The following is a 13579-nucleotide window of genomic DNA, read 5'->3' on the forward strand; positions in this document are numbered from 1 at the left end:
GCAACCAGTCACCCAACTCCATCCCTCCCTCCCTCCCTCCCTGCACCATCCTTTCATCCATCTACCCACCCCCACCTCCCCCTTCCATCCACCCCTGCAGGATTTAATGGGTGCTCACTTTGAGAGAGACCTTGAAAAAAATACACCAATAAATAAGATATCTCTTTGGCATTTTGAATTTCCAAATGGAGCTTTAGAGATCCCAAGAATGTCAAGGCCACAGAGATCTTTAGAGACTTGCTTGTCAGATTTGAGCAAAAAAAAACTGAGTCACAGAAGATAACTGATGCACCTGGGGGTGGGGGAGCTGGAATCTGGGACTCTCCAGTGCCCACGGAAGGAGCTGTCACGTGTCACAGAGGAGGCATCTCCACAGTAGGAGCAGACTTGCGCTTCACAGATTGGGAATAATTCCACGCATTTGTCCAAGAGACCTGTCCTATTTTTGACCAAGAGACCAACTGGCCTCAGATTTGGAGAAAACTCCTGCAGCTCACGCAGGTAAATTCACTGCGACATGAAATCAGCTGTGCCCACAGCTGGGGCCTACGTTTCTCTGCTTCGGGGACCAGAGAAGTCGAAGTGCAAAATCTGTCTGCTGGCCTCGGCCACTTCTAATTGCCGGAAGGTGGACATGAACTAGGGGTGACTTCTCTCTAATGCTGGATCTCCCCTTGCTCATGCCTTGCCTCTTTTTTTTTTTTTTTTTTTAAAAAGTCTGAAATGGCTTCTGGGTGGGAGGCCTGAGCCACACAGAGACAACCAAGAAGTGGCCCCATTGCCAGGTTTCCTAGGACCCACTCGCAGGGCACCTGGGTGGTTGCCGGCTGTCTCACCAGCAAGAACCCCAGAGGTTCACTCGGGAGGCAGGCTATTCTTATAAGCATGTCAGTTTAAATCACCTCCATGATTTTTTAAAAAGTCACCACTCCTGCATAGCTGACCTGGATTCCAAGTCTTAATTAAATTGAGCAAGATGGCCTTTGTCGTGACAGCCGACGTAGCTGCTGGACGGAAATATCCTTGCCGACAGAGAAGAATTTGGAAGTTTTGACACCCTAAGGAAACCTAGAATTTCACTAAAAAAAGCAAGGTCACACGCTCCTGGTGAGGCACTTTGGAAGTCCACCGTTTCTTTAATTGCCAGCACAGCCTACCCAGGACCTGCAGCAGTCACACCCTTACCGCTCCGGTTATTGATCCCTGTGATTCAGTGTTTCTGCTCAAGGCATATTTTAGCACTCTCAACAGCCCCGCACGATAGTTCAGGGATCAATCATAGTCCCCTGACTGATCCATTTTAATTGTGATATCAAAGATGCAGTAATCCTGTCTGAAACTGGAGGAACTGAAGCCATGGCAAGATTTTGTCATCACCATCATGAGCCTGTCACATACCAGGCAAGGGAACAGGCTCCTGGTTCCCTGCACTGGTGCCAAGCAGGCAGAATCTCAGTATGTGTAATGGCTGTGGTCAGCAGTGGAGCGGCCAGATGACCTCTTTCCCTTCCTTCTTGCCAGGACAACTGGGAGTTCTGGGAGGCAAGTGGCCCTGCAGGACTGTAGAGTCACGAGTCATTATAAAGGAACCAGGCCTGTCCAGGATCCTCTGGGATGAGGGATGGACAGGCTTTTGAGGTCATGGCCGGCCTCCATGATTAGCCAATTTGACTCTAAGGAGGAAGGCACCTGAGCCTTCCCACGTTTTGTGAAGAGCCTCTCGTTCTCTGGAAGGTCTCTAACCTCAGAATCACCCACTATAGAAATCAGAGATCATACTACAAACTCCAGTGAGCCACCTGAAGGACAGAGTGGGTTCCAGCTCATTTAATCCCTTTTAACTACAATGAAAGAACATAGAGAGAATATTCTAGAACAACGAAAGAATCACTGAGAAGTGAGCTCAGCCAATTTGAGTGTGTGCTGGTTCTACCCAGCAGTGCTGCCTCATTTCTGCCCCCCAGATTCTCCTGGTATACCACACCAACCAGATATGAGAAGGGGGTGGGGGACACACTGGATGTCACTGGAGCCAGATGCTAAATAGTTGTCTATTGTATTAAAATGTCCCTTGGTCAAATCGGTTTGGGATGAGCTGCTTCCTTGGCTGAGGTTTCGCATCCTTGGTGTGCTGATGGGCACATCTACACAACTCTGCCAACCTGCATGGCCTTTGGATGACAGGCATTTTGTAAGACAGGTGTCCCCATGCCATGCGTTGGGAAATGCTGCTCGGACTTGAGGGCCCCCAGACATTTCCTGGATGCCTGTTCTTGCTGGGCTCTGAGGCTGGTGGTGGGAGATGATAAGGTCTGCTTCAGTGTAATCTCTCGGCTTCCAAGACCAAAGCAGGCACGGGGGATCCCAGGGTCCCCAGGGGTGCCCTCCTCAATTCAGCTACCTGAATTGGCCTAGCTTCAGGTCACTAGACGGGATCCATCGTCCCAGAGATGGCTCTCGGAGGGCAAGGGCCGAGGGGTATTTGTCGATCTTTGGCTGCCCAGAGTCCATCTCCCTTCTTGCCCGGGCGCTGAGTCCTTTCTAGGCCAGCTCTGCCCACAGCGCACTGCCTTGCTGGGTGTGGACCTGGTGCCCGCCCCCTCCCATAGACCTCAGGCGTCTTCTGCGTGGCGTTTTTTCCTGCCAGCCCTTTCCTCTTCCTGCTCAGAATATTCAGTAAGTATCTCAAATGTGACCCATGGATGCTCCTTCTGGGGATTTAGACCCTCATGAGTAACTCGAGGTGAAAATAACAGAAGGAGACCCCCAGGTTGTGGGTTTGGCTGTGACAACCATCCCCAACTCCTGCCGTTTAGTTCTCAGGAGCCCCCCGAGTTTCTACCAGCTGCCCGAGTGGTTTTTAGTCTTCTTAACATTTCTATGAACTCCCCAAATCCCACTGGCTTAGGTTAGCCACAGGCAGCTTCTGCCAAGACCTTTGAGTGGAAGACAAACAAAACAAAATTAAAACAACAAAAGTGTCTTGTTACCTGCCGTCTCCCTGCAGTGCTGGCCTTGGCAGACTCCCAGGGAGACTCCTGTGCCTCCTTGTGCCTTTGCATTATGGGGATAGATCCCCCAATGCAATGACGGGGTCACTCATTCACCAGATTCAATAAATATCCACCATGTTCTAGAAACCACTCTCAGGGCTGGGACTGATACATGGAGCTTTCAACCTGCTGTGGAGACAGACAAATCAAGATGAAAACTGTCAGGTTTACACTGGAAGATAAACCCCAGAGAGTCGGTGCCAGAGAGTCGGTGCCACCCTAGCTGAGAACCTCTGTCACAGAGTTCTAAGGCTTAAAAATCTGAGGATTTGCCTGGCTCGCAGGGGAGAGCGGGGAGAGCTCACTGGTGGCTGGCAGGGGTTTTAAGGAGTAGAGAGAGGCCAGCATGTCCTTCTTGATAAAACTGTTCATGGGTTGAACTGCAGCGGTTGATGGACCATGGAGTTTATTTCCTGGGTGAGCCCTGCAAAAAAGAAAGCATAAAAGCACGTCCAAGGGTAGAGTGGATGGGGTGCACCGCCTCGCAGGTGCTTGGGGAAGGCCCTTGGACACGGACATTGAGGTGCCTGAGTGATGGGAAGAAGTGAGCTAGGCTGAAACCAAGAGAGGACCACATACCCCACCTCCCCCAGCCCCATGTGTATAGAGGGTTTGATAATGGTCCAGAGGCCAGTCTGGAGCTGATGAACAAAAGAGAAGTGGTCAGGACATCACTGGGGCTGGGGGTCCTGTGGTCACCAGCAGCCGGGGAAGGTTTACAGCAGGGGAGGGCATATTCTCTTTGCATTTTAAAAATGCTCGCCAGAGGTCTGCAGTGACATCCAACTGCAAGCTCTTGCCACATATCTTGGAGCCACCGGCCAGGCAGGGTTGCTCCAGAGGTATTGGGCAGTGCTGTTCCTCTAACTTCCCTGTTTCCTATGGAAGCCAGCTGCACAGAACATTCTGAAATCAAATCATACTGTTAATATTTCATGTGAGACTTTCCAATATTGCTACTTAATTTGTGGCAATGAGAAGTATGTATGAAAATATGAGCTTGCACTTGGAAATTCAATAATTTGACGTTGAGTGTGTATCTGAAGGGTTGTTAGGTGTCTGCATTACAGGAACGTGTGCAGCTTTGGCTGCCGTGTGGTTGGCACTGCCGAGCCAGGCCCGTGGCTGCATCTAGGAGTTCTGCACCCCCACCCCTGCCCTGACACTCGGGCTTCTGAGGGGTGGAGACGGCTCAGTGGTAGGGAAAGAGAGCCAGGGACTGGCAGTCATTGGAAAGGAGTCTGTTTCTTTGGGAAGAAGAGACAGGGTTGAAAGAAAGCAGATAAAGTGGCTGTCCTCTGCGCTGTACACTTTCTGCATCCCTAGCTTTTGACCACCAATAGCACCTCCTCCCTCCAGTGATGAAAGCCTAAAATATCTCTGGACATTGGTAAGTAATTCCTGGAGAGTAGGTGCCACCCTAGTTGCAAACCATTGTCACAGAGTACCGAGGCTTAAAAATCTGAGGATTTGCCTGGGTCTCAGGGGACAGAGAGGAGAGCTCACCAGTGGCTGGCAGAGAGAGGCCAGCATCTCCTTCTTGATAAAATTGTTCATTGGTTGAACCGCAGCGGTTGATGGACCACGGAGTTTATTTCAATCACTTTCACTCATGAGCAGAAGGTCTTGGATTGCTCCTGTGTCTCAGGGACTCGATTCGCCAGTGAAGGGTGGGAGCCAGCAAAAGAATTCTAATTGACATCAAGAGCCATGGTGGGGGCAGGCTTGGATGTGCCAGCCCACAGAGGGCTAGGCCAGGGTGTGCAGGCTAATCTGGGAGTCGAAGGTTCCGGGAGTAAGCCAGCTAGTAGGGACGGGCAGCAGAGAGCCCATCTCCACAAGTTGCAGAGCAGCTTGTTCCAAGGTCATGAAGCAGGAGACAGCACTTATCACCTGGCGTTGCTGAAATGCAAAGTAATTGCCAAGCAGGAAGAGTGTGTATTGATGGGTGAAAGCAAAATCGGGAATTCTCTCTAAAGTTTCTATATTTATACTACATTAATCATACTGAGGAATTTTTATTAATATCAAGAATAAATGGAACGACTCAGAAAAACAATCCATAAGACTGTTAGACTGAAATAACCAATTTAGGGACTCTTATTCATGAGAAATGCCACTAAAAATAAATATACCATATGTCATCATTATCACAATAAACAATCAACACTCATTAGTTCCTTCTATGCACGAGGCACAGATGCTAATAATATCCAGGGAAGGATACTTGAAACTAATACAACTTCATTCACTCCACAAATGTTAAGCACACTATGCGCCAGTCACATGCCAACCACTGACAATGTGAAGATACACCCCACACTATCCTTGTACTGCAGGGTCACAAGGTCTAGCAAATACAAGTAGCTACTATTTTGATCATTGGTGAGGCATACTTCAACTTGGTAAGGAAAATATTAAGACCCTGCTCTGTGAAGGTGCAACGGAACTAGAAAAACACTGAGGAATCTTCAACCTCATTAAAATGCAAATTAATTCACCATTTATGTATTAAAATTGGATATTGCCAGTGGCCCTGTCAACTAGTAAAATCCATTGGGAGAAAAAGAATTCATATACTTAAAGATGTTCAGTGCAATGTTATTTATTCAGAGAAAAAGGAGCAACTGAAAATTTGATAGTAGGGAAAAGATTATGTAAATTTTGGTTATATATTCAATCAAATATTGAATTCATCTAAATGGAAATTATGAAGAAGTTGCAGTAATGCAAATACCCTATAGTGCTTATGACCATTAGAAATTGATGACTAATTGTATGTATAAAATAAAAACCAGCCAAAATACAACAAACTTATGATTATTGAGTTAGTTGAGAATGGAGATCACCACCCCCCTTACTATCCACTAAAATGTCTGAGCTGTTCTGCTGCCTTTTGTAAGTTGAAAACCAAACACGATACAAGCAAATACGTGGCCAGGAAAAAAGGTTCTGAATGCTGACTTTGTCTCTCCCACTCTCCAGGGAGGGTCTTTTATTTTTTTCTGGGTTCTGAGGTGGAAAATAGAAGCCTTGAAGGAGCAGAAGGAAGAAGAGACAGGGTTGAAGGAATGCAGACAAAGTTGCTGAATTAATTTGAAATTCCTTGATTCAGTGGACTGTGTTCTTTTGACACAGAGGTGGCCGCTTAATAATTAACATATTCTTACTGTTAATTAAGACAATAAAGCTAATGTAATCAAGAGAGTGTAGAAATAGATAACCCAGAGACAGACCTGCATGTATCTGGGGTCCAGCTCAGGGCCACCAAAGTGGGGGAAAATGGTCCTGAACCTATTGGGAATTTGCACAAAAATTCAATTCCAGAGGGAAATGTAGACCTCAACGTAAAGGTGAAAGTAATCAGGCTTTAGGAGATGATGTGGGGAAATGTTTTCAGATATGGGAGGAGGGGGATGTAAACCACTAACTAACCATAGAAGAAAAAGGTTTTGAGTTGAATTATTTTAAAATTAAATTGAAATCAAGGACTCCTGCTCATCAAAATTCATTATGTAAGATGATTAAAACATGAGCCACGGGGTGTCAGAGATAATAGATAGCTATCCAAACATATGTGTGGGGGGGGAGTGCAGCACAAAGGCTTTAGAGTCAGTTTCCAGAGCATAAAAGGAATTTCTAAAACTCAATAAGAAAACAAAATAAGTTTTAAAAGCACCAAAGACTGGAACAGGTCCTCACTAAAGAGCATATTCAACGGCCAATAAATTTATTATTATCATTTAAGTTCACTTATCATTAGGGAAACAGAGGTTAAAGCTATAATGAGATTCATCACCAGAATGGGCAAAACTCAGGGGATGCAGCCGGTGCTGTTGAAGATTCGGGGCTTTGGGCAATGGACACATTGCTAGTGGCCGTAAGAAGTGGCACAGGGGCTCTGGGAAACCACCGAGTGGTGGGGACCAAGCTGAGCATGTGTGGGCCTGTGACCAGGTGTTCAGTCCTTCTCCGTTCCCAGCTGGGTGCAGGCCCGTGGGCCCCATGACGTACTAGAATGTCCCTGACTGCATTTCCAGGGTGGCGTTAATAGGAAACAACCCCAAGTCCATTACAAGGGAAACAGCTGACCTTGTCGCACCTAGTGGGACAGAGTGCCACCACTCATGCAAGGTGGGCATGTGACGTTAAGCAGGGGCGCCTGAGGCAGGGGACAATGCACTGGGCTCTCCAGGCAGATGAAGCACCAGTTCTGACCAAAGTCAAATTGGTTGACTGGCGTTGAGAAGGAGGCCAGAGACCTAAGAGGCTGCAGACCTTTTTTTTTTTTTTTTAATCTGAGAGGTGATTCCCCAGATGAGCTCCCTTTGTTAAAATTACATAGTTGAACACTTGTGATATGTTCCCTTCTGTATGTAGGAGTCCAGGAAAAGAAATAGAGGTTGGGCTTAGGGTGCTCGCTGTTGTTAAGCAAATGCAGGATTTTATTTAAAATAAGGAAGGAGAGGCCTAGCTTATATCCACGTAAGCAGAAAATCAAACAAGTATAAATTAAAGTGGTGGCGGCAGGATCAAGGGTTTCTATAGAACAGGGTTGATTCAAATGTAACAAGGGCTTGTGGGAGTTCAGAGGCCTCTGTCTCAGAGTTTTCAGTAGAATGTTCAGCGCCCACACCAGTGGTTCAGAGCCTTTGTGCCAAGGTCAAGGGCAAAGCCAGATCACAACAGCCTGTCTCATGGATTCCAACGTGCACATGTTGTTGCATTTTAACATCTCTGAAATTGAGACGAATCCCATCATGCGTAACGCTTCACAATTAATGGTAGTGTCTTCCTTTCATGGGTCTAGAAAATAATAATGCATCAATATAAGATTGTGAGATTGAAAGGCACCTTCAATTTGATGAAATATGGTAATAAAATTACTTCTGGCTCTAAGATTCCCTCCTAAGCCTCACAGTGAGAGAGGCTTATTCCCTTAGGAAAGCATTTTCTGTCCTTATGGAGGATTGTTCCACAAGAGGGTCAGAAGGGGCCTCGTCCATTATGGGCACTCAATAAATATTAAGCATCAGCCATGGCGCACTGCCAGTTCTGAATAAAAATTGGCATACGTTAACATTTATTGCTCATGGATTTTGTGACTGATGATCCTCCCCCCCCCCCCCTCTCTCTCTGACTGTATAATCTATGCTCATAATAGCAAACCCAAGGTAGGACAGAGGAGAGCCTGTGGCGGTGGTTGCTTTTTGCTGTAGAGGTAAGCACTATGATGGAGAAGATCCTCCTGGGACATGCTATGTGAGAGAGGAACCCGGGACACAAAACTTTTGCATAGCAAAGACCTGAGAAGCCTCCCTAGCAAATGAGGTGGAGTGTGGGAGAATGCTTCTCCTGCAGAGAATATTGATTGGGGAGTTTTGTGTGTCTGTGGTGCATCCCCAAAGACTGAATACTCCACCGTGATATATACCTGCTAAGAAGATGGCTCTGGGCTAGAGAAGCCTAGGACCACAAGCCCGGATGGCTCAGGCCAGTTGTTTGGGTCCAAGCCAGGCATGATGGGTAGGATGTCACAGTATCTTACAGTGATACTCAGGTGGGTGGTGGTGTCTTGCCCTGAGACAGTTGACACACCATGATGCTTATTTCTGCTAGTTCGTAAGTAGAATATTCTTCTCACTGGTGCCGGGGGGGAAGGGTCAAGCCCTGGTCTTTTTGCACTCTCTGGTTGGAGACCAAATTAGACCAAACCCTTGAAATTTTCTCAGCTGAGGTTGGGGGTTGGTAGCTAGAGTGGTTTGGGGAAGCTAAAGAGGAGATCAGGTCAAAGAAAATTGGCCCAGCACACAGAGAGAAATTGGCAGTTTTTAACTGGGCACGGTGTGTTTTTTATTTCATGTCTCTTTGGGTTATGAGAATCTGTAGGAAGTTTCTCGGGGCAGAAATTGAGTCAGTTTGGTTTCCTGATAGATTTAGTAGAAAATACAGTCCAGGGATTTTTGTGCCCCGTGGATGTTGTCATCCGGGTTAGATTAAACCAGCGAGTAGATCAGGGGAGGTGCAGGAAGCAAGAAGGCAGGTCCCGTGTCAGTGTTGCAGGCTCTACTTTGCAAGGACACTGAAGGTCACTGGGTCCAGGAGAGGAGATTTGCTGCTGTTTTTCTTTCTGCCTCAGATTCAGTTAGGATCCGACTAATAAAGGGCAAAGATCAAAAGGTTTTGCTCTTCAAGTAGCATAAATGGCCACAAGCTTGGTTTAAACTGTGACTAGCTATCAATTAAGGAGATGGATTGTAAAGACAAGGAAGACGAGGCTCGCATACCCGAAAGCCTTACTTCTGACCTCAGAGTCAAGTTAGTGGACAAAGCGTCACCATGCTGCTGGCCAGGAGGGTGCTGGGGGCTCCGGGTGATCTGTGCATGGCTGTCCTTAGTGCCTTTGCCTAGGCTTTTCTTCTCTTAAACTCTCCCTTGGCCCAGCTCAGCCTCCACCTCTTACATGGACACACACCAGCCACAAGAGGGATCTCTGGGGGATTCAGGGGGTGGGTGGAATCATATTTGAGGACTAACTGGCACACTTCTCCCCTACCTACTACCCCTTCCTTCATCAGATTCCTTAGGGGAGTCCCAAAGACCACTCTCCTGTGGCTGCTGGACATGGCTAACCTGCTGTGTGTTGGAAGAGAGCCCTGCAGGAAAGGAAGGAAGCCCAGGTGGAGACAAAGGCTTGATTAATACGTTCAAAAGTCCCTGGTTTATGTGTGAGGCTAACACATCTGGATGCATATTTGAGGAAGTAGTTTATCCCACCCCTAGGTTAGAGAAAACTCTCAGAAGACAAGTCCACATAGAGAGGAGGAGCAGGGACCTGTCGACCACAACACCAGCGGCCAGGGGCACCGGGCATGTCACTGGCCAGTGGTCTAGCAGACACAGTGCTCGTTTGTGTGCGGAGATGTCAATCAGCCTCACATCTGGCCATCCCAGGGACACTTCCTGATGAACAGTGCAGGACCTCAGAAGGCTCCTATCGCAGGTGCCAAGATCTTGGACGCCAATAGAGATGGCGGCAGCCTGACGGGGAGGCCCTGGCACATGGCCACATTAGAACTGGGTGGAAAGTGCTTCGGGATTTCATGACACTTTAACCATCGGGTATCAGTGTAGGCGTGCAGAGCCTGACCTGGAGCCATTGGATATCTCTCTCTCTCTCTCTCTCTCTCTCTCTCTCTCTCTCTCTCTCTCTCTCTCTCTCTCTCTCACCTTCCGTGTGCCTTTCTTTCTGTTCAGGGCAAGTTTTGTAGTGTTCTAAATACAGACTTTGTCTCTCTAGAGGGACAGAAATCACATCTCTTACTCCATCTTTGGTCTCTACAATGTCTTATATATCTCAGGTGCTAGAAAAAGACATTTGCTGAATAACTGAAGGAAACTTAAGGGTATTAAAACACAGGGATTTGAAATTAGCCAGTAAAATATATGGAAATTAGAAGTATGAGCTGAATCAGGTCATTTTATTTAGAGTTTATATTTTTACAGCCTTGCTCCAAAGGCATCTTTTATCAAGATGAAGTTTTCTGATGTCACAAGTATAATAATTGGGATTGTAGCACTATCGCAGTGTTCTTCATACAATATTCACCAACAGAAGAGATGGACTTTTCTGATTTACGGTCCCAGGACGGCACAAACCAAGGATGGATTGTTATAGAAACAGCAGCTGGTTGATGCCTTGTAGCCATACCCCTGGACAGTTCCTCCCACCTGCCCCTGTGCTGGACCATGTGACTTGCTTTGGCCAGAGGGACATTAGCGAATGAGAAGTAAGCAGAGGCTGAGAAGCCCCTCTGAGTTGGCCTTTTCTGAGAACCTCTGTGCCACTAAGCCCAGGCTGGCCTTCTGGCGGGTCTCAGCTGAGCACATGCAGAGAAGGCCGCATCCCAGCTGCGGACCAGACATCTCAGGGAGGCCACTCTTGACCACCTAGCCTCAGCCAACCCAGCCAGAGCCGAAGAAGCACCCCGCAATGCACAGGCATGAGGATCGAGCACGTGTGCCCTAGTGCCAGCTGACACTCAGCTGAGCCCAGGAGTGGCAGAGAGGAAGGGGTGCTGCTCCTGCTGCGCTCCACAGATACTCTCGGATGCTGTCACAGTGTGACGCTGCTTCTGCTGTTCCTTCTAGTTCTGTCACACCTACTAGAAGGATGGCTCTGAGGTCGCCTAGTGATGTCCTTTCCATTCACTGTCACCCCTCAGGTTTCATGAACCTTCTCTGGTGTCGAAAGCCCGAGCCAAGGGCAGGAGGCCATGGGGGGATTTGGCCTCAGCATGGGGTGGCTGGTCTCTGCAGCGGGATGCTGGCTCCCCATCTCTACCTGCGTGACAACCTCGGCCCACAGCCGGGGAGGGCAGAGGAAACCTGACTTCGCTTAGCTTCCAGATTGAGCAGGAAGAGATGCACACTTCCATGGGCTTTCCTATGCCTGTCTCTGAGTCCACGGAGCAGAGACATGATGTCACAGAGCTTTCATTCTCGTCCCACCCTGGTGGCCTTGGGTGAGTTGTTCAATCTCTGTGGCTTTCTCTGTAAGGCAGGGATGGTAAGCCCTTGACTTGGACCAGGGGTGTCCTGGGGGCTCTGTGTAGTAATCGCTGTGGTCTCATTCTGTCCCTTCACCTTTCACACCTTCCCTCGAACCTGCTGTGCTACTGCACTGCCTTTTCCTGACGTCCTACCGCAAACCAGGGAGAGGAAAGGGTGGTGGGAACAGGTGGCCCTCTGTATTCATGAAGAGTAGGACATGGATCTTGAAGGACGAGGAGTGACACCAGTGTCCCCAGAACCCTTGGTCTCCCAGCTTCCTCTGGAGGGGGGCAAGGTGGTTCCTTGTGAATTTGATCCATCCTGTTTGAAGAAGTTGCTGGTTGCCTTTTTAAAACCAGCCCTGGCCAGAGCTCATTTGTGTATAGTAATCTAAATGGGGAAAAAGCAATCTCTGTGTAGAATGTGGCTTTTAAGTTGCTTCATACAGTTTTTCAGATTTGAGTTTGTAACTGAAAGCATTTGTGACAGTGGATTCCAATGGTCATCTGCAGCTTTGGTCTTTGGATATCATTTAACTTGTGGCAGAAGTGTAGAATCATAATTTTTAGAGATTAGTGCCCATAATATCTTAGATGCTAATAGGAAGGTGTTTGCCTTCTGTTCAAGGTATAAGTGAGTGTGCTTTCTGAATAATAAGGATCAAGGGTGTGTGGAGTCCAGCGCTTGGCATGCCTCACTGGGTACCACCCCCAGAACTCAAGGCCGGCTCTGCTTTAGTATGTAACACACCATGACTGCTCTTAGGGAAAGTTTTTCTCCTATAAATGAGTCAGTTAACATTTCCAACATGCTGGAAGCAAAAAAAGTGTTAATTGACTGCTAATTATTAATAGCACATATGCAGCACATTCTCTTTTTAGAAATGCATGAGTGTTGGCAGTCCTCCCCAGAACGGGTCATGTTAAGTGTTTACCGTGTCTTATTCCAGACCTTGAGGTTTGGGTGGTTGGACTCTGAGGAGTGAAAGGAGTAGCTTAAATGCCATTGAACTGACAGAAAACACTGTAGTCCCCTGAGATGTCTAGAGTCCTCAGACAGTGCTGCTGGGAATGCAGAAGTCCAACTTTCTGCATTTCTGCTTTAAGAATAAGACAAACAAACCCCACCGTCTCCGTTTCATCCAGCATCCCCAAGAATTCTGAGCTCCTCTGGATGACTGGCAAAATGGGTGGGTGTGTGTGTGTGTGTATGAGAGAGAGAGAGAGAGACGGGGGGGGGGGGGAGAAAGGGAGAGCTGGGGGACTCGAGTGGAGGGGTCTGGAGACAAAGCCGTTCTGATGAGCGTCGCTCTCAGGTGGATGATGGGCCTTTATGGTCCTTTCCGTGCTGTCCAGTGGAAATCTCTACGACGACAGAAGTGTGTTTCATCTTCTGATCATCCGATGTAGAAGACACAAGCCACGTGTGATTACGGAGCACTTGAAATGTGTCTGGTGTGACTGAGCAACTGAATGCTTAATTAAGTCTCATTTTAATTAATTCAGCTTTTCTAATCACATATGCCTGGTGATGACCACATTGGACAGGACCTCTAGAGCATGCAGGATCTGTGTGCAGAATTTGTCTGAGTTCCACATGTGCTACTTGGGACCACTACTACTCTGGGTCCTTAAAGCCCAGAGAGAACTCCAGAAGTGGTCAAGGGCTGGGGAAAGAATTCTAGAAGGTTCCTTTCACCATGTGGCCCCTAGAGTGGGGAGTTCAGAGAGTGGTTGGAAGCTCCTCTAGTAGAAACCCTGCCTTAGGAATGTGTAAGGATGAGCAGGGAGCCTTGGTGAAACGACACGTAACAATGAGAGCTGGCAGGGCGAGGAAATGCGAATCCTCAGGCAATGCTAGTGGGAATGTAAATGGGGCAGCTGCGTTGGGAAATCATCTGGCAGTTCCTCAAAAGGATAAACCTGGAGTTACCATGTGACCCGGCAGTTCTACCCAAGAGAAATGAAAACATA

General features: G+C 47.7%; 1 protein-coding gene across 8 annotated transcripts in view; it reads left to right on the forward strand.

The window, feature by feature from the left end:
- The window catches only part of C1H10orf90 (chromosome 1 C10orf90 homolog), a 185414-nt gene that overhangs the window by 35280 nt on the left and 136555 nt on the right, over positions 1 to 13579 (forward strand). The window contains exon 1 of one of the 8 annotated variants that reach the window (XM_078024378.1): positions 355 to 501. The exons of the other annotated variants lie outside the window; for them this stretch is intronic. The gene's annotated coding sequence lies outside the window, so the exon portion shown is untranslated. Of the gene's footprint in view, positions 1 to 354; positions 502 to 13579 lie in introns of those variants that run through there. 8 annotated transcript variants of the gene reach the window in all.

The sequence above is a fragment of the Ictidomys tridecemlineatus genome, chromosome 1, assembly GCF_052094955.1.
Source record: "Ictidomys tridecemlineatus isolate mIctTri1 chromosome 1, mIctTri1.hap1, whole genome shotgun sequence".
In the NCBI taxonomy this organism is placed as follows: Eukaryota; Metazoa; Chordata; class Mammalia; order Rodentia; family Sciuridae; genus Ictidomys; species Ictidomys tridecemlineatus.